General features: G+C 37.2%; 1 protein-coding gene and 1 pseudogene across 1 annotated transcript in view; both read right to left on the reverse strand.

Moving 5' to 3' along the window:
- ELF1 (E74 like ETS transcription factor 1) overlaps positions 1-24,206 on the reverse strand; it is an 82,663-nt gene that overhangs the window by 52,118 nt on the left and 6,339 nt on the right. The gene's annotated exons all lie outside the window — the stretch shown is intronic.
- On the reverse strand, positions 94-4,760 carry LOC105739778 (annotated as a pseudogene).

Genomic DNA, 24,206 nt, shown 5'->3' on the forward strand with positions numbered 1-24,206 from the left:
GAGTTTGTAGATTTCCCTATTTACTACTTTAAATCTTAGAGTTTTACTATTATCTCCCAAGTTTACTATGTCATATCATCTTGCCTTACATTTTCACTCAGCCTAAAAAGTAAAAAGGAAACATGTATAAGCCTTTTTAGAAGGCTACCACAATTTAGTAACTCATTAAAATACTTCAAAATAGATTTGTACTGATATTTTTCTCTCTAGTTCTTTTTTTTCTTTTTGAGACAGAGTGTTGCTCTATCGCTTAGGCTGGAGTGCAGTGGCACGATCTCGGCTCACTGCAACCTCCGCCCGGGTTCAAGTGATTCTCATGCCTCAGCCTCCCACGTAGCTGGGACTACAGGTGTGCACCACCACGTCTGGCTAATTTTTGTAATTTCAGTAGAGGCAGTGTCTCACTATGTTGCCCAAGGTGGTCTTGAACTCCTGAGCTCAAATGATCTGCCCACCTCAGCCTCCCAAAGTGCTGGGATTACAGTCATAAGCCACTACACCTAGCCTTTCTAGCTATTTTAAATACAGTATTATTGCTAGAATTTACATTAAAATATGCAAATATGGAAAAAACAATAAAGAAACACCCCAAAATGTAGGTATAGTTAAGAAACCAGAGTTGAACTTTCCCAAAAAAGAATAGTCATACTTTCTCAGTTCCTGCTTTCTCTAAACCAGGTACTCTACACACAAAATTGAAGGGAAAAAACACAAGTTAATGTCACAAGGCAAACAAATCATTTCACTGCACTCAGTGTTCTCATAATTGAAAATGTTTCTATACCCCAACTTTTCATTTAAATTTTTTCAAATATTCAGTGAATTTAAGAAAGTTGAGAGAAAGTTTAAAACTATGTTTTTGCAATCTAAACAGGTATCATGTATTTACTATGAATATATTTTAGGTAGGTATGCAAGATAGCTACTTAAAATTAAGCATTCTTTTTTTTTAACTAATTTTTTCATTGTTGAATTCTTTATTCAAAACATTTTAAGTCAGTGTAATGCACACACGCATTTTACACTAACATCCATAGATTTCCACAATATAGTAAAATGAAAACAGCTCTATTTTGATTTACTTTGAAAACTCAAAGAAAGCTACCTAGTTTGAGACTTCTGAATTTTTTTACATTATTGTCATGCTCAAATTCTACTACATGGTGAAAATTCTAGCATTTGCCAGAAGTATATTATTGTACATAGGTAAAATGATAAAATTGATTCTAGGAAGGAGGAATTAAAAAAACCAGAAAAGCTTAAATTGGAGGAAACACAATCTGGATTAACTATTCAATTTATTGAGTACCCACTGTTATTCTGGCATTGCAAAATAACCAAGTGTGGTGTCTCTTAAGTTGTATTCATGCATTTAAAACTTCTTTATTGTCCACTAATAAATATTGGTGGAATACAATATATGGTTATAGATTAAGTATGATGAACATGGTAGTAAAAATTTATACACATTTGACATATAATTTTACAAAACCAAACACATTATTTAGCAAACATTTAAAAATCATATACAAGAAACATATTTATGACAAATAGGTTAAAGCTGGCGGGAAATACATTAGGTCTTTCACATTATTTCAATATTCAGTGTTCACTGACTAGTGGAGGGCAATAGAGAAATGCACTAAGCAAAACTGCCAGTTTAAAGTTACGTTACCTCTTATGACAATTAGTAAGACTAAGATATTTAATATTGAAAGTATATGGAGGATTATTGTAATTATTTACACAGATAGTTCAAGGGAAAAATTCACTTTCACCTCTATGAGGTGAATATTCAGGCTAAGACTTTTGGACTTTTATTTTTCTACTTTACTGTATTTTCTTTATAGCATGTATTAGTAATCACTTAATGGAAACTAGTATCAGGGTTGAAGAATCTGCTCAGAATTTGTTTAGCTCAGTGTAAATGTCCAGAAATTTTACCTTCAATATAATCTCTTTAAAAATGTATTATTTTGGCCAGGTGCAGTGGCTCACACCTGTAATCCCAGCACTTTGGAGGCTGAGGTAGGTGGAATGCCTGAGCTCAGGAGTTCGAGACCAGCCTGGGCAACACAGTGAAATCCCGTCTCTACTAAAAATACAAAAATTAGCCGGGCTTGGTGGCATGTGCCTGTAGTCCCAGCTACTCGGGAGGCTGGGGCAGGAGAATCGCTTGAACCCGGGAGACAGAGGTTGCAGTGAGCTGAGATCACGCCACTGCACTCCAGCCTGGTGATAGAGCGAGACTCTGTCTCAAAAAAAAAAAAAGTGTTACTTTACAGTGGAAAAACATAATAGATGCTAACTCAGCTAAGTGATCAAGGTTAACATCAACAGCTAAGAGTAGCCTAAAGTTTGAGAGACTGTCACAGCTAAGAGGAGTCCTGATGATGGCATGTACCTTTGATATCATGTGATAAGCATGGCACTTTACCTTTGTGTTCTTCCAAAAACCAAAAACCCATGTCTAGTCATGAGAAAAACATCAGACAAATCTCCACAGAGGGACATTCCACGAAATACCAGTTTATTTCTCAAAACTGTCATCAAAAACAAGGAAGGTTTCAGAACTGCCACAAGTAAGAGAAGCCTAAGGAAACATGACAACTAAATGTAATGTGGTATCCTGAATGGGATCCTGGGACAGAAAAGGGACCTCAGGTTAAAACTAAGGAAATCTGAATAAAGTATGAACTTAATGACCAATACTGGTTTATTAATTTTGACAGATGTCCCATAGGTCTGTAAGGGGAACTTTCTATTTAGTTTTTCTGTAAATATAAAACTACTCTAAAATTGAAGGTTTCATGGACACATTACTATTTTAAATTTTATTTTTATTGTAAACATTTTTATTTTTTCTTAGAGTCAGGGTCTCACTTTGTTGCACAGACAGATCTGGAACTCCTGGGCTCAAGTGATCCTCTCGCCTTAGCCTCCCAAAGTGCTGGGGTTATAGGCGTGAGCCACCATGCCCGGCCTGTTACCACCTTTTAGTAAGTTTTTATTTTTATTGTAAAATTGTTAAAGGAAATCATACTACCTTAATATTAAAAAGTGTTTTCTAATTGTCAATCTCTTATATCTTAGTCTTAGGCCTATAACTAATTTATATATTTAGCAAATAACTTGATATTATTTCTGTCCTTGGGACGTTATTTCCTTTGGAAATAAAATTTTCAAATGACTTCTCTTGTTTAAACTTCAATTTTAACCTACAATTGTATATCTATCTATCTATGTAACTATGTCATTGAAAGAAACATTTCTATAGATTTGAGGTGGTGGTGAACTGAAAGTAGTGATTTGGGATCACATTATTGAGCAAAGCAATTAACACTGATAAAGTGTTCCATCTTAAAATATGATTATATGTTTTGATGAATAGCTAAATCAGATGTTTAATGTATGTTTTGGAAAAAAAATAGGGGAAAGCGCATTAAAATGACATTTAATACAAGCACAAAATAACAATTATTGAGTTGAAGAACTCTGATAAAATGTCACATTTTATTCTTTCCATGTTTGTTTTATTTAATGCTCATAGCCATCTTGATAATTAAGTATTTTATTTGTCACTTGCAGATGAGAAAATGAACTCAGAGAAGATAAACGATTTGCCCAAAGTCACATGAGACAGAAATGTAACTTGAAATCAAATTTGTAATTTTAAGTTCCTGATGTTTTTACACTATGCTCCCTACGTGCATCTGTGGACACACATTTCCATTAGTAAGCATTGTGGTGGCATTCTTTTAATACAGCAATAAGAGCTAGATCTTTAGAAAGGAAACGTATCCAAGCTTAGGACAGAAACACAATCTGTTTTTTATTCTAAAATGTTTGTTTCTAACTGTTTAAAAGCTGTTATGCAGTGATAGCAGTTAGGTATAAGTCAACAGTTTTAAAATTCTAAAATTTCTTAAATGAGATTTAATATGAGAAATAATGAAGGAAGAATGAATTTCACGTTGCACATGACATATTTAAAAATATTACATTTGGTTATTGTCATCAATGCTTGATAGTGTTCCTTTTCCCTACTCATCTTAGAGCTTTCGTCATAGGAATAAAATCAATTCCCAAACTGGGACCTTCTATCAGTTAGGGCAACATTTTGCCTTTTGTAGTGTTTTCATTACAGTCAGTCTTGAACATCCCCTTGAATTCATCTGAAAAGATGTTACTTGGGGCTGGAGAGAACTATACATGTGAGGATTAGGATCCAACAAATTTCTATTGATCACCTCTCTAACTCAAGAATTCTCTAGCTCGAGAATCAAGACTGACCTCTTTTGGTGATAGTATAGAAATGTAATCTTATATATCATTCTAGCCTTTTCTCTTTTCTTTGATTACTTTTTGTTCTGTTCTTTCTTTAAGTCTTCACAGGCAAGCCAGAAAAGTAGGTTCTCTTCGTTGTATTCTGTTCAGAGGAACTCTCTGAAAAGGTTTCTTCCTGCTGGGGCCGCCTTTATCATCTTGTCAAAATTTTGAGACCAGGGCAATACTTCCTCTGCAGTGGAGTTTTGGCATTCCTCTAGGACCTGGATATTCTCCATTTTTGTACTGTGTGTGGTTCTTCCTGCATTTTCCCCTCTTTCTTCATTTCTAACAGTGAGGCAGGAGCAGCTGCAACAACAGCACCAACAAAAGCAACAGATGTTGTTGGGCCTCTGGTTTCCAGGCGCTTGAGACGCAGCAGGTGTTCCTTCACTTTGGGACTGCTGCCTTTTTCACATTTCAGCTACTTCAGGACCCAACTGGCCAGGTGCCTGGAGGTGTGGGCAGCGCACTGATGGGTCCGAGGGGAGCGGGGCTGGGCGGCTCTGTCCTCTAGCGGAGCCGGTTTGCTACTATCAGCCCAATTTAAGCACCCAGCGGACGAAGAACTAATTTTTATTTATTTTTTAGAGACGGTCTCGTTGTTGCCCAGGCTGGAGTGCAGTGGCATGATCCTTGCTCACTATGGCCTCAAACTCCTGGCCTCAAGTGATCCTCCCGCTTCAGCCTCCTGAGTAGCTGGGGCTATGGGTGTGTGTACTACCACACCTGGCTAATTTTTTATAATTTCTTTTGTAGAGAAGGGGTCTCACCATCTTGTCAAGGCTGATCTCAAACTTCTGAGCTCAAGCAATCCTCCCGTCTAGGCCTCCTAAAGTGCTGGGATTATAGGCACGAAACACTGCACCTGGCCGGGTTCTTTAATTTAAATTAGGCATTTTTTTAATTGAGGGGGAGTAAGCAGAGGGAAGTGTCCAGGACGTTATCAAAAGTATAGTTTTATTTTTATGTAAATAAAGCACAAATCAATGTTTTTTTTTTGTATAGGATGTCTCAATCAAACTTCTGGTGACTTAAGCAAACCTGAAACAGGCTTTGGCAACTTGATCAAGGTCACCTTAGCTTCAACCATGCTAATAATAAAAAAAAAAAAAATCAGCATGATCAAACTAAACAGACTGACTTCTCTATGTGTTTGCCTTTTTGCTGACAACCAGGTGAAAAGTTCCAGGACTCTGAAGGCAGGGCCACAATTACTCACTACCCAAACCTGAAATTCCAGTTCTTTCACATAGTTCTTCACTTCCCATCATTGGCCACTTGGGCTAACCTGGTATCAGAATACACTGATACCAGGGCAGCATTTATAGCACCCTGCAAAACAGCCAAACAGACTGAATACCTAGACCTGTCCATACCTGTGGTCTCAAGTTTAACTCTTTTTTTGAGCATGTTCTGAAAACAAAGAGAATTCAAAATCAAAAGAGAAATATCAGCCAGGTGCAGTGGCTCATGCCTATAATCCCAGGACTTTGGGAAGCCCAGGAAGGCAGATCATTTGAGGTCAGGAGTTCAAGACCAGCCTGGCCTACATGGTGAAACCTCGTCTCTACTAAAAATACAAAAATTACCCAGGCGTGGTTGGGGGGTGCCTGTAATCTCAGGTACTTGGAGGCTGAGGCACGAGAATCACTTGAACCCAGGAGGTGGAGATTGCAGTGAGCTGAGATCGCACCACTGCCCTCCAGCCTGGGCAATAGAGCAAGACTCAGTCTCAAAAAGAAATAAATAAACAAGAGAAATATCTAACAGTTATGAGATACTGTTTTAATTCTGTTCATTAAAAAGAAAACATAAACATGCTAAAACATCTTTATCAGCAAAACCTGTTCAGGCAGTTAAAAAAATTTATCTCTCCAACAAACAAGATTTAACTTGCAAGTAAACCGTTTCATTTCTGTGACCCTTTATTCTCCCAGTTAGTATTTCCATTTTCTTAGAAAAGACATGCCCTAGCGCAATGGTTCCCCCATCTGAGAATACAGCAGATTCCCATTAGTAACTGTTTCATGCTGGCACTGAATGGGGGTGAAAAGCCAGGGATATGTTGTTTCAAAGTTCCCCAGGAGATTTTGCTACATGACACGCCTCCCCCACCTCCAATTCCCACACAGCATAACTCTCTTCTGGTAGAAACTGTATTCTGTTATAAGAAGTTTCACTCTTAGAGGGAGGCACACCAACAACTGAAAGCAAGATTTAAAGGTCATCTAAATCACTTCATGCTCATTATTAGGTGAAATGCTCTTTCATATATTTATTTGATCAGCCCTTACTACCTCTATTCTAGCCCCACTCCAGTGGCTCTTCAGCCTGGAGTAGGAGTCATTTACCAAAAGTGAAAATAGGATCAACTTACTTCTCTGACAATTAATGGCTTCCATCACCTACAGGCAAAACTCCAAATGTATTAACAAGGCTAAAATAGCTCCTCATGATATGGAAGGTGTGAGGAAATGGTAGTCAGATTTGTAAGACAGGATGTCTGAATACCTGGACTGGAGAAGTGAACGGAAATATTCTATGGATTGAGCTTAAAAGTACACCTATAACCTATAGTAATCAAGACAGTGAGGTACTGGTGAAAAAACAAAATAGATCGATGGAACAGAATACAGAGCACGGTTAATGGCACCACATAAATATAGTCAACCATCTTTGTCAAAGGACAAAGGCAATGCAATAAAGAAAAGAGTTTTTTCAACCAACAGTGGTAGAAAAACCACATATAAAAAAAAAAAAAGAATCTAGACACAGACCTTATACCCTTCCCAAATATTAACTCAAAATGGATCGCAAACCTAAATGGAAAATGGGAAACAATAAAACTCCTAGAACATAGCATAGGAGAAAAATCCAGATGAATGTGGGTTTGGTGATGACTTTTAATAGATACCAAATGCAGGATTTATCAAAGAAAGAATTGATAAGCTGGACTTCATTAAAATTAAAAATTTTTGCTCTGTGAAAGACAATGTCAAGAGAATGAAAAGATAAACCACAGATTAAAGGACTGTTATCTAAAATATGCATGGATCTCTCAAAACTCAGAGAAAATAGCATGATTTTAAAATGGGCCAAAGACCTTAACAGACACCTCAGCAAAGAAGATATACAGATTGGCATATGAAAAGAATCCCCAAGCCATATGTCACTGGGGAAATGCAAACTAAAATGACAATGAGGTGCCACTACAAACCTATTAGAATGGCCAAAATCCAGAACACTGACAACACCAAAAGCTAGCAAGGATGTGGAACAATAGGAGTTCTCATTCACTGCTGGTAGGAATGCAAAATGGTACACTTTGGAAGACAGTTTGGCAGTTTCTTACAAAACTAAACATACTCTTACACCATAGAGCTGTGCTCCTTGGTATTTACCCAAAGGAAGTAAAAACTTATGTCCACACAAAACCTGCACATGGATGTTTATAGCAGTTTTATTCACAACTGCCAAAACTTGTAAGCAACCAAGATGTCCTTCAGTAGGTGAATTAATAAACTGTAGTGCATCCACATAATGAAATATTATTCAGCACTAAAGAGAAATAAGCTATCAAGCCACAAAAAGACATGTGGAAACTTAAATGCTTATTACTAAGTGACATTTGCCCAAACCCATAAAATGTACACCATCATAAGTGAACCCTAATGTAAACTATGAACTTCAAGTGACAAAGTGTCAGTGTAGGTTCATCAACTGTAACAAGTGCACTGCTCTGGTGCAGGTGCTGATTAGTGAGAGGCTGATAATGGGGAGGCTATGCATGTGCAGGGGCAGGAGGTATATGGGAAATCTGTACTTTCCTCTCAATTTTAGTGTGAATCTAAAACGGCTCAAAAAAATAGTCTTTTTTTTAAAAGTATAGCTCCAACACAACCTTAATACTCTTCACTAAATCATCTCAAAAACAACATTCCAGCATTTCTGCATTTTATAGTTCCCCAACTTCCCCATCCCACTATTAAAGCAGCCGAAGTCAGCCCTGCCTTAATCCCACCAAGAACCCAATATATACTACCTCTTTCCAGGCTTTCTGTCTGCCACCGAATCCAGACCTTTCCAAGTACTCTCTGACAATCACAACCTTTTGTTCCTGTGACATTTTAGGATCCTCTTTCAAGTCACAGTGCAACCAGGTTTAAGGACATGATCTCCAGGGAAATAAACATTTCCATCTTTTCCCAAGTTACTAACACATTTGAAAGACTTTAAGATTCCCTGTGCACAAAACTTCCCGCTCCCAGTGTGTGTGAAAAAAACCCTGAATTATCTGTTTTCACAGTCTACCTCTTTTCTTCTTCATTTATTATTTTAATCTTTTCTTTTTCTTTTGAGACGGAGTCTCACTCTTGTTGCCCAGGCTGGAGTGCAGTGGCGCGATCTTGGCTCACTGCAACCTCCGCCTCCCAGGTTCAAACGATTCTTCTGCCTCTGCCTCCCGAGTAGCTGGGACTACAGGCACCCGCCACCACGCCAGGCTAATTTTTGTATTTTTAGTAGAGACAGGGTTTCACAATATTGGCCAGGCTGGTCTCAAACTCCTGACCTTGTGATCCACCCACCTCGGCCTCCCAAAGTGCTAGAATTACAGGTGTGAGCCACTGCGCCCGGCTATCTTTTTTCTTTTCTTTTTTTTTAAGAGATGGAGTCTTGATAGGTTACCCAGGCTGGTCTCAAACTCCCAGGCTCAAGCGTTCCTCCCACCTTGGCCTCCCAAAGTGCTGGGATTACAAGTGTGAGCCACCACGCTCAATATCCTTTTTTCTTCTTTAAATTACATAGAACGATTTTAAGTCAGCTTGGATATCATCAAAGAGTTCTGATGTTTCATGTCAGGATCTTTAAAATGAGATTCTTCCTACAATCATCTTTGTAACTGTCTGGCAATCACCTAAGCTTCTAAACTCAAATGAACCCAAAAAACAAGAAGCAGGCCAGGCACAGTGGCTCATGCACATAATCCCAGGACTTTGGGAGGCCGAGGTGGTCAGATCACTTGAAGCCAGGAGTTTGAGACCAGCCTGGGCAAAAAGGTGAAACCTCATCTCTACAAAAATAAAAAAATTAGCTGGGTGTGGTGGTGTGAGCCTGCAGTCTCAGCTTACTAGTGAGGTTCAGGTGGGAGGATCACTTCAGCCCAGGAGGTGGAGGTTGCAGTGAGCTGAGACAGCATCACTGTACTCCAGCCTGGAAGAGAGAGAGACCTTGTCTCAAAAAAACAAAACAAAAGAAGAAGCAGCAAAACCACAAGATGAGAAATGAAAATATGGAAGGCTATGGGCTTAGTACTGTAAGATATATACAGTCATTTGCCACATAACATTCTGGTGAACAATGGAGCAGATATACAACAGTAGTCCCTGTGTTTTTACTGCACCTTTTCTATGTTTGTTTAAATACACAAATACTTGCCACTGTGTTAAAATTACCTATATTATTCAGTATAGTAACATGCTGTACAGGTTTGTGGCCTAGGAACAACAGGCTATATCATATAGCCTAGGTGTGTAGTAGGCTATACCATCTAGGTTTGTGTAGGTACATTCTGTGATTTTTTGCAAAAGGATGAAATCACCTAATGATCCATTTCTCAGAATGTATCCCAGTCATTAACTGATGTATGCCTGTATTTGGTATTTATAAATTATACATTAACTTTGCATTTTACTATTGTACAAATCTTAGATAGAAGCAAACTTTAAATACCATTAATAAGTAAAGCATATACAGAATAAAGATTTAGACCTTCATCTTTCAAAATATAATTTCTCAATCAATTTTTAAATCAGTTGAATCCATTTCAGTTACTGTTAACTAAAGTGCATCAAATATCCTGGCATTAGGTTTTCTCTAATAGGAAACTGTTTTATGGAGGCCAAGGCAGGCAGATCACTTGAGGCCAGGAGTTCAAGACCAGCCTGGCCAACATGGTGAAATCCCATCTCTACTAAAAAATACAAAAATTAGCCGGGCATGGTGATGCACACATGTAGTCCCAGGTACTCAGAAAGCTGAGGCACTTCAGCCCAGGCGACAGAGCAAGACTCCGTCTCAAAAACAAACAAAAAAAGGAATAGTTTAGTTATGCTTATTTGATGCATCCAGAACTAATCAAAAGATCCCAAGTATCTAATTTTAGAGGCACCTGTGCTATTATTGATGGAGTTCGTGGTAAAATGTTGTTAAGTATTTATTGAATTTCCCTTAGGCTCAGCACTGTGTAAAATATAAAGATAATGCATGGCCCTTGTTCCCATGAAACTTGTTTTTTGCAACAAGACCGAGAGAAGCAACTAAATGCATAAATGCAGTATTTTAGAAGAGGAGATGGTCAAACAGGTAAAGAAAACACTTCACAGATAATGTGTAACTAAACTGAACCTCAGAAGGAAGGTAGGAGTTGGAGAGACTAAAGGGGAAAGGAAAAGATAGTAAAATATATTGTGTGTGTGCGTGCATGCGTACGTGAATGCCGACACAAAAGAACGCAGAGACTCAAAAATGACCAAAGTTTAGAGATAGTTAACAGCCTGATAAGAGCTAAGAGTTCACAATGGGAAATAGAAAGTCAGGCAGTAGAATTTAGGCATGATTTGAGAAGAAGTAAAAAAGTTGCTGGAGGTTATCAAACTGGGTTGCAACAATAGAGGGTGGTCGATGACTACAAAGCCCAATGCAAGTCACGTAAGTGGGATGTGGCAACCACCATCCAAAAACGATGAGGACAGTTTAAACAGACATTCCACAGCTTGACTGCTACATTGAAAACTTCCCATCACCAGTGTGTATACTGCCCTCCTTAAATTCTTCATTAATTACTTAAAATAGAGATTCTCAACAGTGCTTTTTATTCTGCTCAGGGTGTGGCAAAACTCTTTAAATCACTTAATTTACTCCATGTTTTTGTTCTTCACCTAAGAATTGGAAGAGGGGAGAAATGGGAAAATAAGATTTTCAAAAACGTATGACTAATTACCACATAATCCTTCTTATTATTCAACTGAACATCAAAACTACCCATCATTCACTTGAACACCAGTGTAATTTTGAAATATATGAACTGTTGCATCTTCGGATGACTATATCTTGTCAGTATTAAATATTTTGAATAGATGATGCTGACTTAGTTACCCAATGAAGAAACATGTGATATAAATAACAGATCCACCTTTCTTCGTCACTGAAATACAGGCTATCACCAGCATTCACAAAATCTTCATTTTCTTACAAGGTGACATTCAGAAGATGCTTTTGTAAAAATAATTAGTTGACAAATGAGGCTGCATTGAACCTGGCTTTTTTTATTTTTTTTTTTTAAGACAGAGTCTCACTCTGTTTGCCAGGCTAAAGCACAGTGTCATTATCTCCAGCAATTCTCCTGCTGCCTAAGCCTCTGGAGTAGCTGGAACTACAGGCACGCCACCACACCTGGCTGATTTTTGTATTTTTAACAGAGACAGGGTTTCGCCACATTGGTCAGGCTGGTCTTGAACTCCTGACCTTAAATGATCTGCTTGCCTCGTCCTCCCAAAGTGCTGGGATTACAGGCGTGAGCCACCATGCTGGGCCGAACCTGGGTCTTTATCAGAGGTGTTTTCTGCTTTACCGCTTTGTTGTACTCTTGGAAAGTTCAAGAATTCAAAGTTGTCTCAGTAGATGTAATGGGCACTTACTGGATTTAAAAAAATACTTTACTATAAAGACACATCCAGGAATTGTACAATATCACAATAAGGTTTATTTATGTGATTATTTGCTAGCAATACCTAATGTCTAATAAGTTCTTTACGGTTTACAAAGTAAAACATATACAGTATACTGCTTTTTATTTAATCCTTAAACATCTCTAATAACTACTGATATCTCTGCATAGATACAAAAATCTGACACATCCTCAAGGAGATTAGGAAAGAGATGATAAAAATAAATCATAAAATAATTAGATACAACTCAAAGAAATCTACAGATTCAATGCAATCTGTATCAACATACCAATTACATTCTTCACAGAATTAGGAAAAACACTTTTTTTTTCTGACAAGAGTCTCACTCTGTCACCTAGGCTGGAGTGCAATGGCGTAGTCTCGGCTCACTGCAACCTCACCTCCCAGGTTCAAGCGATTCTCCTGCCTCAGCCTCCCAAGTAGCTGGGATTACAGGTGCCCACCACCACGCCTGGCTAATTCTTGTATTTTTAGTAGAGATGGGGTTTCACCACGTTGGCCAGGCTGGTCTTCAACTCATACCTCATGATCCACCTGCCTCGGCCTCCTGAAGTGCTGGGATTACAGGCGTGAGCCACTGTGCCTGGCCGACATTTTTTTTTAATTATTATTTATATGGAGGCTGGGCATGGTGGCTCATGCCTATAATCCCAGCACCTTGAGATGCCAAGACGGGAAGATCACTTGAGCCCAGGAGTTTGAGACCAACCCAGGCAACATAGCAAGACCCCGTCTATCTTTTTTTTAAAAAGAGAACCACATTCATCTTTTGTGGAACCACAACAGATCTCAAATAGCAAATAACAAAGCTGGAAGCACCACATTACAAGTCTTCAAAATAGAATATAAAGCTATAATAACCAAAATGGCGTGGTTGGCATAAGAATAGACATACAATGTGCAAGACCCTGTTCTAAGTGCTGGGAATACAGCAGTGAACAAACCGACCAAAATTTGTGCCCTTATAGGGCTTAGAATCTAGTGATCTTAATCACAACATTCTGTTCCCTCTCAAAATATCCTGCTTTAAAAATGTAAAGCCAGATGCAGTGGCACGCTCCCATAGCAGGGGGCTGAAGCAGGAAGATCACTCCAGCCCGACAGTTCAAGGTTGCCGTGCACTGTGATCACACCTATAGACACCCACTTACTCCAGGCAGGGAAAAACAGCAAGACCTTGTTTCAAAGAGAAAAAAAGGGGGGGATTGTCAGGCAATACAGGCTGTTATCTTAAAACCCATGAAAGAAACTTCTGTCTCTCTCGTTCAATAGCTAACTCCTAGTTACAATCCAACCCCTGACAACTGGACACAGAAAATGTGATGTCTCCTACACTAAGTGGGGGAATAAGAGTTGTGGGGAGAAGTTTTTTTACCTTTCAGAGATGATCTGCGAGTATATAAGGTGAGGGGAAGGGAAAATCTGGGGGGGGGAAATAGGTACGGATAAATCCAAAAGGAGACTGTTCCAGGTAAAGCTGATTTACTTAGGGGTAACCTCAAAGCCTTCATTTTGATTTAATTTGACTTTGAGCCAACTGAAATGTGACACTGTGTACTGGGATTTTTAAAAACATCCCCTTTATAAATAGAAATACCTTGGAGAAGAAGAAATAATTCTTTCTATATTGTCTTTTCCTATATATTAATAGTATAATATATAGGCCTGCAGAAATCCTATCAGGGCGAGGTGCAGTGGCTCATGCCTGTAATCCCAGCACTTTGGGAGGCCAAGGTGGGTGGATCATTTGAGGCCAAGAATTCGAGATCAGCCTGAGCAACATGGCGAGAACCCATCTCAACACAAATTAAAAATTAGATGGGCATGGTGGCATGAGCTGGTGGTCCCAGCTACTTCGGAGGCTGAGGTGAGAGCCATGATGCCGCCACTGCACTCCACAGAGCAAGACCTTATCTTAAAAAAAAAAAAAAAAGGCAAGTCCCATCTCAAAAAAATCAATCAGTGTCGTCTATATTCTTTTGGACAAGCACTCTTTAGGGACCTATCTGCCAGACACTTGTGGGTAAGGGAGAAGGGTAGGAAAGCAACAAGTAGCTAAGAAGACTTTCCCTATAGGCGATTACAATCTATCAACTAAGGCAAATGCAAATCATAGTAATATGTATGCTATAGCAGAAGTGAGCAAAGTTCATTCTCCCATGTAATTCAGTAATTATTTACTATGTCCTATCTCTTAAGATTATAAGCTGCTTGAAAACAAAAGACATATAATAAATTTTTCTATATGTTATTAATAAACACAGTTTAAAAGAATATTAAGTGTATGTTAAAAAGTCAAACTAGGTCAAGATCAAAGGACATTTTATTTTCTTAATATTTACTTATTAAAATTCTTCATTAAGACAGTAAAAGATTAGTGTTTTCATATGTTTGTTTTAGCATTCTATAGAATTTCACATGATGCATGTACTTGCTTCCCAGAACCAACTGGTGGTAAGCTAAGCTTCACTGACTATTGTCAAAGTGACATACATACATGTATTTTTCTGATCCAAACTCAGAAATACATCAACACCTCCCAACAAAGAGCACAAAAAAGGGAGGTCTGACATGTAAAAGGACACTCAAAAACCCTATAAACTATTTTCCACATGTCTACCTAAGTTTTAATAAACAAAATAACTATTTGATTCTTCTAAAACTCCTTAAAAATTAAACTCATATAGCTTCATAATTTTTCCTTCAATCTTAAAAATTAAATCCTTAAATTTGACTTCGATCATTTACATTTATTGTTTAAAAAGACATAGTAACTTCTATCAATTTTGGGCTGGAAAAACTGTTAATATGTAAACTTTATAAGACATTCCTAGAATGGCCAGATCTAAGCTAAAGTCCTATTTGTGAAAATTATTGCTCTGTTGACAAGATGACTGCAATTTATAACCCTCCAATCACTGAGGCACAAAAAACTTGGTGACAACAGAAAACAATACAGGGAGAAGCAAAAAGTAATAAAGAGGATTATTATTTCCATTTATTCAGTGGACCACAATGAAGGGCCAGACATTTTTTCCAGATTAAAGCCAAAAGTAAGAGATTTTTGATGCTTAGCAAGCTAAAATAATTAAGCTCTTCAGCTACATTTTTTAATGGACCAATATGTTATCTCCACTTTTAACTAGGATGAAAACACTAATAATTTCACTAAGATATCTCATTTCCATAAACAGCAAAAATGAACCAGGGGTGGGTGGAGCTGAAGTAGGAAATAACTTCTACAATAAAATTATTTCTTAGAAATAAACCATAAAGGCAACTTGTAGAAAAGATTCACATTATAGTTCTTTAACCAGTTTATGATTCTAGAAAAAAGAAAATAAATATCAGGCATGTATTTATTCCCCCAACAAGTATTCATGAAATCTACTATATGCTATTTACTGGGTATACAAAAATAACGATAAATAAGATATGATCCTTCTCCCAAAGTGGTTCAACATCTAAAAAGAAAAAATGTAAACAGATAATTACAAAACAATGTAAATAAACAAGTCAACCAAAAGATGACAGAATAGAGAGGGGTAAATACCTGTGAGAACCTGAAAAAACTTCATAAGGAAGTAACATGTTACTTATTTCTAAAGAAATAGCCCACATCCATTTTTTTCCAAAGAGAGAGAACATGAGAGGAAAGGGGGTGGGGGATATTCTAGGAAGAATAAGCAAAGGTGACCCTAAAAGTTAAAATCACTGAGAAATAGGTAGAATAGGAATTTAATAAAAACAAACCTTTTCCCTAACATTAGGGATACAGGATCTACCATCAGAACACCTGCATTCAAGTTGTAGTTGAACATCATTTACTAACTGTATTTTCTTAGATAAGTCAACCTCTCTAACTTTCCATTTCATCTTTCATCTTGAAGTTGTACCAAGTAAGAATTTACTCTGTAAACTACAAAATGCTTTGAAAGTTTTACAGAATCCTGATATACTAATACATAAAAGTTAATAATTAGATACTAAAATTTCAAGATCAAAATATTAACCTAATATTTCACAGTGAATTTATATCAAATATACGAATTCAAGTGCCAATTTTTTATGGCCTAAAAAATGTCACAAAAGTAAATACCTTTTAAATATGTATAAGATATATGTTCCTATTAGGTGCTGTAGCAAACATCTAATTGCCACCACATGATGCATACAATCCATATAATACCAAACAAGCCTACAAAGTCCCTCGCATCAACAAGCGACAAAAGTTTAATAAAACTAGCTTTATGCATAACTGGTCTCCCCAGTGGCAAATTAAAGCAGCAATTGTACATCTGTGTCTCTGTTCCTCTCATCGTGGTTTAACTGACAGGAAGCACAGAGTAAGATATGGCACACAAATGTCAAGTATTTCCTGCCTTCTCTGTTACATCTTTATGTCTTGTTTTATAAATAGTCCAATAGTTTGTGTGAAAATATATGAAAGTACAGTAGCACAAACATATAAATGGTGAAGAGTGTTTACGCAAACAGAGCCAATAAAAAAGTATTTTGGTCTTGGGATCTAAGATTCAATATGCACGCAAAGACTCATTTATAGTCTTTTGAAGAAGTATTCTTAGGAGCAAACACCACACAAATTAAGATTTGAAAACCACAATGACTGAGTAAAAAACCAAGTGTCTAAACAACAGAACAGGCCCTCAAACTATTTTACCCAACTGTTTACATAAGTAACACTTGACCACCTTGATATATGACTCCCCCAAACCTCTGCTATACCTATCAAAAAAAAAAAAAAAAAAAAAAACAACCACAAAAAAAAAAAACAAAAAAAAAACCTTTAAGCAACTGACTATCAACAAAGCAGGACTGATAACTTGCATCTTTGATCTTTGGTCATTTTTACCATGGCTTCTTATCAGAACTCTCTTGTACTACAATTTATATCCCCCAATCAAACTATCTCTACTCCCTTCTCACTTCCTGTATATCCCAAACTTTGCTCATGTTATTTACTCATATATATTCAACTATATGCAACCAGATAGAACTCTGTTCTCCACAGGTGAATCCTGCCTGCTTCAAGTGATGTTAACCAAACTTCCAGTTAATTATAACTAAGGGGTGCTCACTTTTCATCATGCCAAGCTGCCTCCCAAACTAATAATCCTTAAGAATGAATTCAATTCATTACTCAAATGATTCATATTCTGTATCATAAACTTGGGCAAAATGCAGCTAGCTTATCCATTCACATTGGTCAGTATTTACCTATGCTATAATAAGCATAAGTTGCCACAATTACAATTCCCCCAGGGTTTAGTGCTATTCCATTCTAGGTCAGTGTCCAAAACCACTCTTCGTATTTTACTGCACAGAAGTCCATCTTCAGCTTCCTGTGACCTCTCTTTCCTAAACAGAACTTAACATATACCTAATAATCAGCTGTAAGCATGGTAGTAGGCTCCTGAAGTAACATTTCTTAAATGAGTGGCTTTGAAAAACGATTTCATTTTTACCCAGTATTTTTCAACCAGAAGGATCTTGCTCATTCTTTATAGGAGTCTAAGAATTATTAGTGCCTTCCTAGCATATCTTTAGTATATCTCTGCTCTCACTTGTAAATGTATTAGCTAAATTGTCCCCAATATCTAGGGAATAAGGAGTAAGTGTTCCCCGAACCATTAAGGAAGAAGAACATCACCCATTTCCTTACACATTAGCTTCCCTCCCCTATCCTCTGGCTCTGATGCTTAGTGAAATAACCCTAACTTGGGGGCAGGACGGGGATTGAGTGGGGGAGTCTCAGAGCAGCTGCAGAGAACCTAGTGTCCACCACCTACCCAACAATCAAACACAGTTGACGATGTGTAACTGTTCTGTTCTACCAAGGGCAGATAAGTATTACATCTTCCTTTCAGTTTATTCTTAAGACTAACAGGTTGTAAATTATCCTATAACAATATGCAAGTTTTTCTCTGATCTACAGATCAAAGGATCAGGCACGATGTCTAGTTTGCAACGTTCATACCATGAAAACATTTTGGATAAAATAATTTACTCAATATACCTTATGTCTAAATACAAACTTTTTAGGTTGCCCTTCAAACTAAAACACATGTAACATTAATTCGAATTAACTATTCAAACTTAAGTCTAAAATCTTAATGTTATTTTTCCTTATAATTTAGTATATATGTACATTTTGTATAGTATATTTTAAAACTTTATGTACATAGCATGCTGTATATATTCTTCCAGCATACTTTACCAAGTTTATCTAAGACATAAAATTTTGAATAAACACAATGGCTATTTGGAAAGGAATTTTAAACATCAAACCCTCCTTAGAACTTGGTGCTTAGGAAAATATTAAACCTTACTCAAGACAAGTCATGATTATTATTAGGCTTCCATTATAACAAAGAGAAATATCTCAGATGCACAAAGCAGCCTATCTTCAATGATGCCGCTCACAAAAAGTGTTCCTCCCTGCTGCAGAGTACAGATAATACACCTCAGGAACGCCCTGTGTGGAGGTCTTAGCAGGAAGCCCAAGGGGCTCAACTCAACTGTATCCTTTAACCTGCTTATAACTCATTTCTTTAATTCAGTCTGAAGTTAAATAATATGCAGCAACTGAAAGCTCTTTCAATTAAGAAGAACACAACGGGAAAATGTAAATCAGAAAATGCCTAAAGATAAATTGAGTCTACTGGAGGAACTTCTTTTGAAGGCACATTCCACATATTATTATTAAGTATCTAAAAATGATTGATACCACTGCCAATTCCTTTCACTGTAAAAATAAAGTTGCTGTACAAACATCCCTTAGCCTACTGGAGAAGCTAGTAACTGCCGCCTTCTCTGCCTTTCAACTTCCCTTTTCTTAATCACAAATGGAAGCACTGAGGCTCAGAACCAACGACTTCACTTTCTTTGACGAATGTCGATTTCCTCATTAGAGAGGTGCCAAAAACAGAAAAATACTGTGTTATAAGCTTATATTTAACATAAACTTTAATAAAATTATATTTCTTCCATATAACATTTATTTAATCAACCCCTAATTTTTAGACATTTGTATTATTTCTAATGTTGCACTATTCACAGTGATTCACAAAATGCAATCCTCAGACCCACAAAGGATCCAGAGACCCTTTCAGGGGGCTCCTGAGATCACAACTCTTCATAATAATGGCAAGGTATTATTTGGCTTTTCCACTGTGTTGATACTTGCCCTGATGATGCAAAAGCAAAGCAGGATGAAACTGCGAGTGCCTCTGCCCTGACCAAGGCTGCACCCTCAAGCCACGAGTCTACTCCTTACCACTGGGCACTCACATTTTAAAAAGGCGACTTCACTTAAGAATGTCTTTGAAGAAGAGTAAAAACTATTTTCTTGAATCTCAACCATTAAATACATATGTTTTTAATATTCTGAGTGATAAAATGGGAGGTACAAATAAAGCACTACTTCTGGCATAAACAGAAATAGCATTGTTGTCTTGAGAAAAACCATTTATGCTATTATTCTTCAATCTGTGAGCCAAACTAGCTGCTGCTTTCGTGAAATGTAATTTTTACTTAAAAGAACTAATTATTATTCAGAATTGGATATCTGGCAGAAGTTTTTCCTAAAATGAATAAAGCATGTCTATCACTTCAAGGAAAACAACAGCAATTGTCACCAATTATAAAATGCAAGCTTTCAACTGAAAATCAGAATTTTGGAAAACTTGTATGTATCTACCACTTCGACTCTGTTGGCTTCTCAATACACTTAAAAAGCTTTTCTGATGAGACTGGTGTGATTTTGATATTATGTCAACATTTGCAATACCCAAATGACTCACGCATGATGTTACAAAATCTTGCTTAGGTTAAAAAAAAAATCAATCCATTCAAAGTACAAGACAGACCGATGGATTTTAATGTTACAGGGGACAAAAAGTTCATTCATAGGTTTTCAGAATCTCATTGTTCTAACCTTTAAAAAACTAGCATTTGTTGATGAGCTTTGGTGTAGTATCAAAGAATATCCACAATTATCTGAAGTGGTCATTAAAATACATCTACTTTTTGTGACTAGACATCTGTGTGAGGCTGAATTTTCTTCATATTCTTCAACAAAAGCAACATATCCCAACAGATTTCATGCAAAAGCAGATATGAGAATATAGCTGTCTTCTGTGAAGTCAAAGATAAAAGATTTACACACTTCTCGGTACAGCTTTTGTTTTGGAAAACATATTTGTCTTTTTTTTTGCAGTGTGTTTTTTAAAAAAAAACAGGGTCCTGGCCAGGCGCGGTGGCTCACGCTTGTAATCCCAGCACTTTGGGAGGCCGAGGCGGGCAGATCACAAGGTCAGGAGATCGAGACCACGGTGAAACCCTGTCTCTACTAAAAAAATACAAAAAATTAGCCGGGCGTGGTGGCGGGCGCCTGTAGTTCCAGCTACAGTTCCAGAGGCTGAGGCAGGAGAATGGCGTGAACCCGGGAGGCAGAGCTTGCAGTGAGCCGATTCAAATATCCTTACAACTAAATCTTTGGTCCCATCCTTAAATTTTCTTTAGGATACCTACCAAGAATTGAATTCTATCAAAAGGCACATAGACTTTCAAAGCATTTGATATCATAATGCCAACTGCCCTGCAGAAGATTTTTTCAGTTTATACTGTTAGCAACAGAATACCTGCATGGACATTCAACGTCATTTGCAACAACCCACAATACTTGAACTATTGTCATTATGATGGATAAAAACACAGGGGGGTTATTTGACTTTAATTTGCATTCCTTTGCTAGAAAGTTTAATGTATTTTAATTTTAAATGTAATAATTTAATATACTTCCCAATTTTAAAGAATTGGTTATTCTTTGTGGAAAGGCTAGGAGACACAAGTAAATAAATGGTAAAGGTGACAGTCTATGATTTTTCTCATTGGGAAAAAAACTTCAAATTAATGTTTTTACTCTAGTTGTTCTGGTTTAGAAAGCTTGTGTTTTTTTTTAACTTCAATTTAATAATGTAAAACTCTAAGAATGATATTTAAATTACTAGTTGCAATAGTGCAGCAGTTCTCAAACTTTTTGGTGTCAAGATCCCTTTATATTCTTAAAATTTATTGAGGACCACAAAGAGCTTTTGTTTTCCTAGGTCATATTTATCAATATATGTTTTTTACTTATAGGATATTATTATTTATTATATGCCCTTTAAAGGAGTCTTTTCTCAGAACAGCATATTGAAAAAAAAATCTCTCTGGGGTAATTTTTTTCCTTGATTAAAAATAATGCTGTTAAATATACATGCTTTGGGCCAAGCATGGTGGCTCATGCCTGTAATCCCAATATTTTGGGAGGCCAAGATAAGAGGATCGATTGAGCCCAGGAGTTTGAGACCAGCCCGGACAACATAGCCAGACCACGTATCTACCAATAAAAAAAAAAAAAAAAAAGAAAGAAAAAAAAACAGAAAGAAATTTGCATGGCATAGTGGTATGCACTTGTAGTTCTACATGGGAGGCTAGGTGGAGGATTGCTTGAGCCCAGGAGTTTGAGGCTGTAGCAAGCTATGATTGTACCACTGTACTCCAGCCTAGGCGAGAGGGCTACACCACTATCTCCCCCTCACCCCCCAAAAACATACATATAGGTATGAGGTGTGTGTGTGTGGTGTGTGTGCACACTTTCCTTCCCTTAGATCACATGTAGCACATCGAAAACTAATCTAGTTTATCTATAATTTTCTCTAATCTTTATATACATTATAATACATTTTAAATGGAGGTTAATTAGTACAATATATGCATATAATTTATGAATAGTTTTTATATTTTGTTCATTGCTATATCCCAACATCAAGAATAATATGTAACAGGCAGTAATTGTTGAATGAATCAATAATAATATAGATCAAAAGGTATATAATGAAAATTTAAGAGACCTCTGAACTATATGACTTTATAGGAACCCTCAGACAATGAAATCTTATGACTTCTATTTCCATTTGTTCTTTGTCCATGCCACTGCTTATACATACACTGTGCGAAGTATTACAGGAAAGAGAGCCAAGGGATGATGAAAGTAAAAACCTGGGTCAAGATCTATGTTTTCACTTTCTATAGCAGTTCCCACATTTACATTGTTAAATTTTGAAAGCTTTACCTGAAGAGTGTATATCTAGTTTATAACTACAACAACAAAAATCACTGAAGATTCAGAAATTGCTACCATTACAGTAAGAATTCTAAGGTAGCTACATGAAACACTGATCAGGAAGCAAGATGAAACAGTGAATATGCCAGTAAATCTGGTTAGATGCAACAATCTATTAGCTACTTAAAAGTTCACGGATGTTAATACTATACTAATTATTTTATGAATGTTTTTGTTTTGAAATGTGTTTTTGAGAAATACTTCAATATGGGATAATTCTGAAGATGAAACCTAACTAAATTACTGCTAGGTAACTAAAGTTCCAATTTGTTAATGGATCTCAACTGGAAATTACTATTTATCCATCCAGAAGTATGCTTAGATCTTCTTAGTTATTTGAGACAGACACACAGTCTTATAACACTTACATCTGAATCTACCCAATCCCTTTCACTGAAATCGGCAGCTAACTTTTTTTTTGAGACAAGGTCTTACTTTGTTGCCCAGGTTGGAGTATAGTGGCACGAACATGCCTCACTGAAGCCTTGACCTCCTGGGCTCAAGTGATCCTCCCACCTCAGCTCCCCAAGTAGCTGGGACTACAGTCACTCACCACCATGCCTGGCTTATTTTTGTATTTTTAGTAGAGATGGGGTTTCATCATATTTTGCAGGCTGGTCTCAAACTCCTGGGCCCAAGTGATCCACCTGCCTTGGCCTCCCAAAGTGCTGGGATTACAGGCTTGAGCCACCGTGCCTGATCCCATTTTTAACTGATGCAGAGTTTTCATTTTTTTGAAATAGGAGGGTCTCACTATGTTGCCCAGGTCTCAAACTCCTGGGGTCATGCATTTCTTCAACCTCAAGTTCCCAAGTAGCTGGAACTACAGGTGCATCTCAGTGCCCCTGGCTCTGATGCAAAGTTTATTGCCACTTTTTTTTAAGTCAACTTTTACTACCAGTCAAATTAAACATTATTCCTCAAGATACTTATAAATGTAGGGCAAAAATAAACTATAGCTTACAGATAAAAATGTATTATGAGGCCAGGTGTGGTAGCTCCCACCTGTAATCCCAGCACTTTGGGAGGCTAAGGTAGGCGGATCACTTGAGGTCAGGAATTCAAGACCAGCCTGGCCAACATAGCAAAACCTCATCTCTACTAAAAAAATTCAAAGATAAATTAGCTGGGCGCCATGGTGGGCACCTGTAATCTCAGCTACTTGGGAGGCTGAGGCAGGAGAATCACTTGAACCCAGGAGCCGGAGGCTGCAGAGAGTCGAGATTGTGCCACTGCACTCCAACCTGGGCGACAGAGCAAGACTCCGTCTCAAAAAAAAAAAAAAAAAAAAGACTATTATGAAACAGTTAAACCAAAGAGGATTCATCTATCTACCACCTAGCTTTATGTTTTACCATAGCTTCTTTCTGCTTTTGTTTTTGTTTTGTTTTTAAGAAAAAAAAGGTCATCACAGTTAAAGCCTCCTCTAATATCCCTCTCCAGTCTCATTTTATCCCTCCTTCGACTATTTTAAGTTTTATGTTTTTTTCTTTTCTCTCTTTTTTTTTTTTAGAGACAGATTCTTGTTTTGTCACCCAGGCTGAAGTGCAGTGGTGCAATCATATTTCACTGCAGCATTAACTCCTGGGCTCAAGCAATCCTCCTGCCTCAGCTTCTCAAGTAGCTGGAGCTATAGGAGTGTGACACCACGCCTGGCTAATTAAAAAAACGAAATTTTTTTTCTACTTGTAGAGACAGGGTCTTGCTATGTTGCCCAGGCTGGTCTCAAATTCCTGGCCTCAAGTGATCCTCCCACTTAGGCTTTCCAAAGTGCTCAAATTATAGGCATAAGCTACAGTGCCCACTCGTCAACTATTCTAAAATTGATATCTTCCCTGTTATATATTTTTATAACTTTACTACATATATATCAGTATAGTAGGATTGCTTTTATATGCATAATTGGGAACATGTATTTATTAAAATTTATTTTTTATTCA

This window comes from Nomascus leucogenys, chromosome 5 (genome assembly GCF_006542625.1).
Source record: "Nomascus leucogenys isolate Asia chromosome 5, Asia_NLE_v1, whole genome shotgun sequence".
Classification (NCBI taxonomy): Eukaryota; Metazoa; Chordata; class Mammalia; order Primates; family Hylobatidae; genus Nomascus; species Nomascus leucogenys.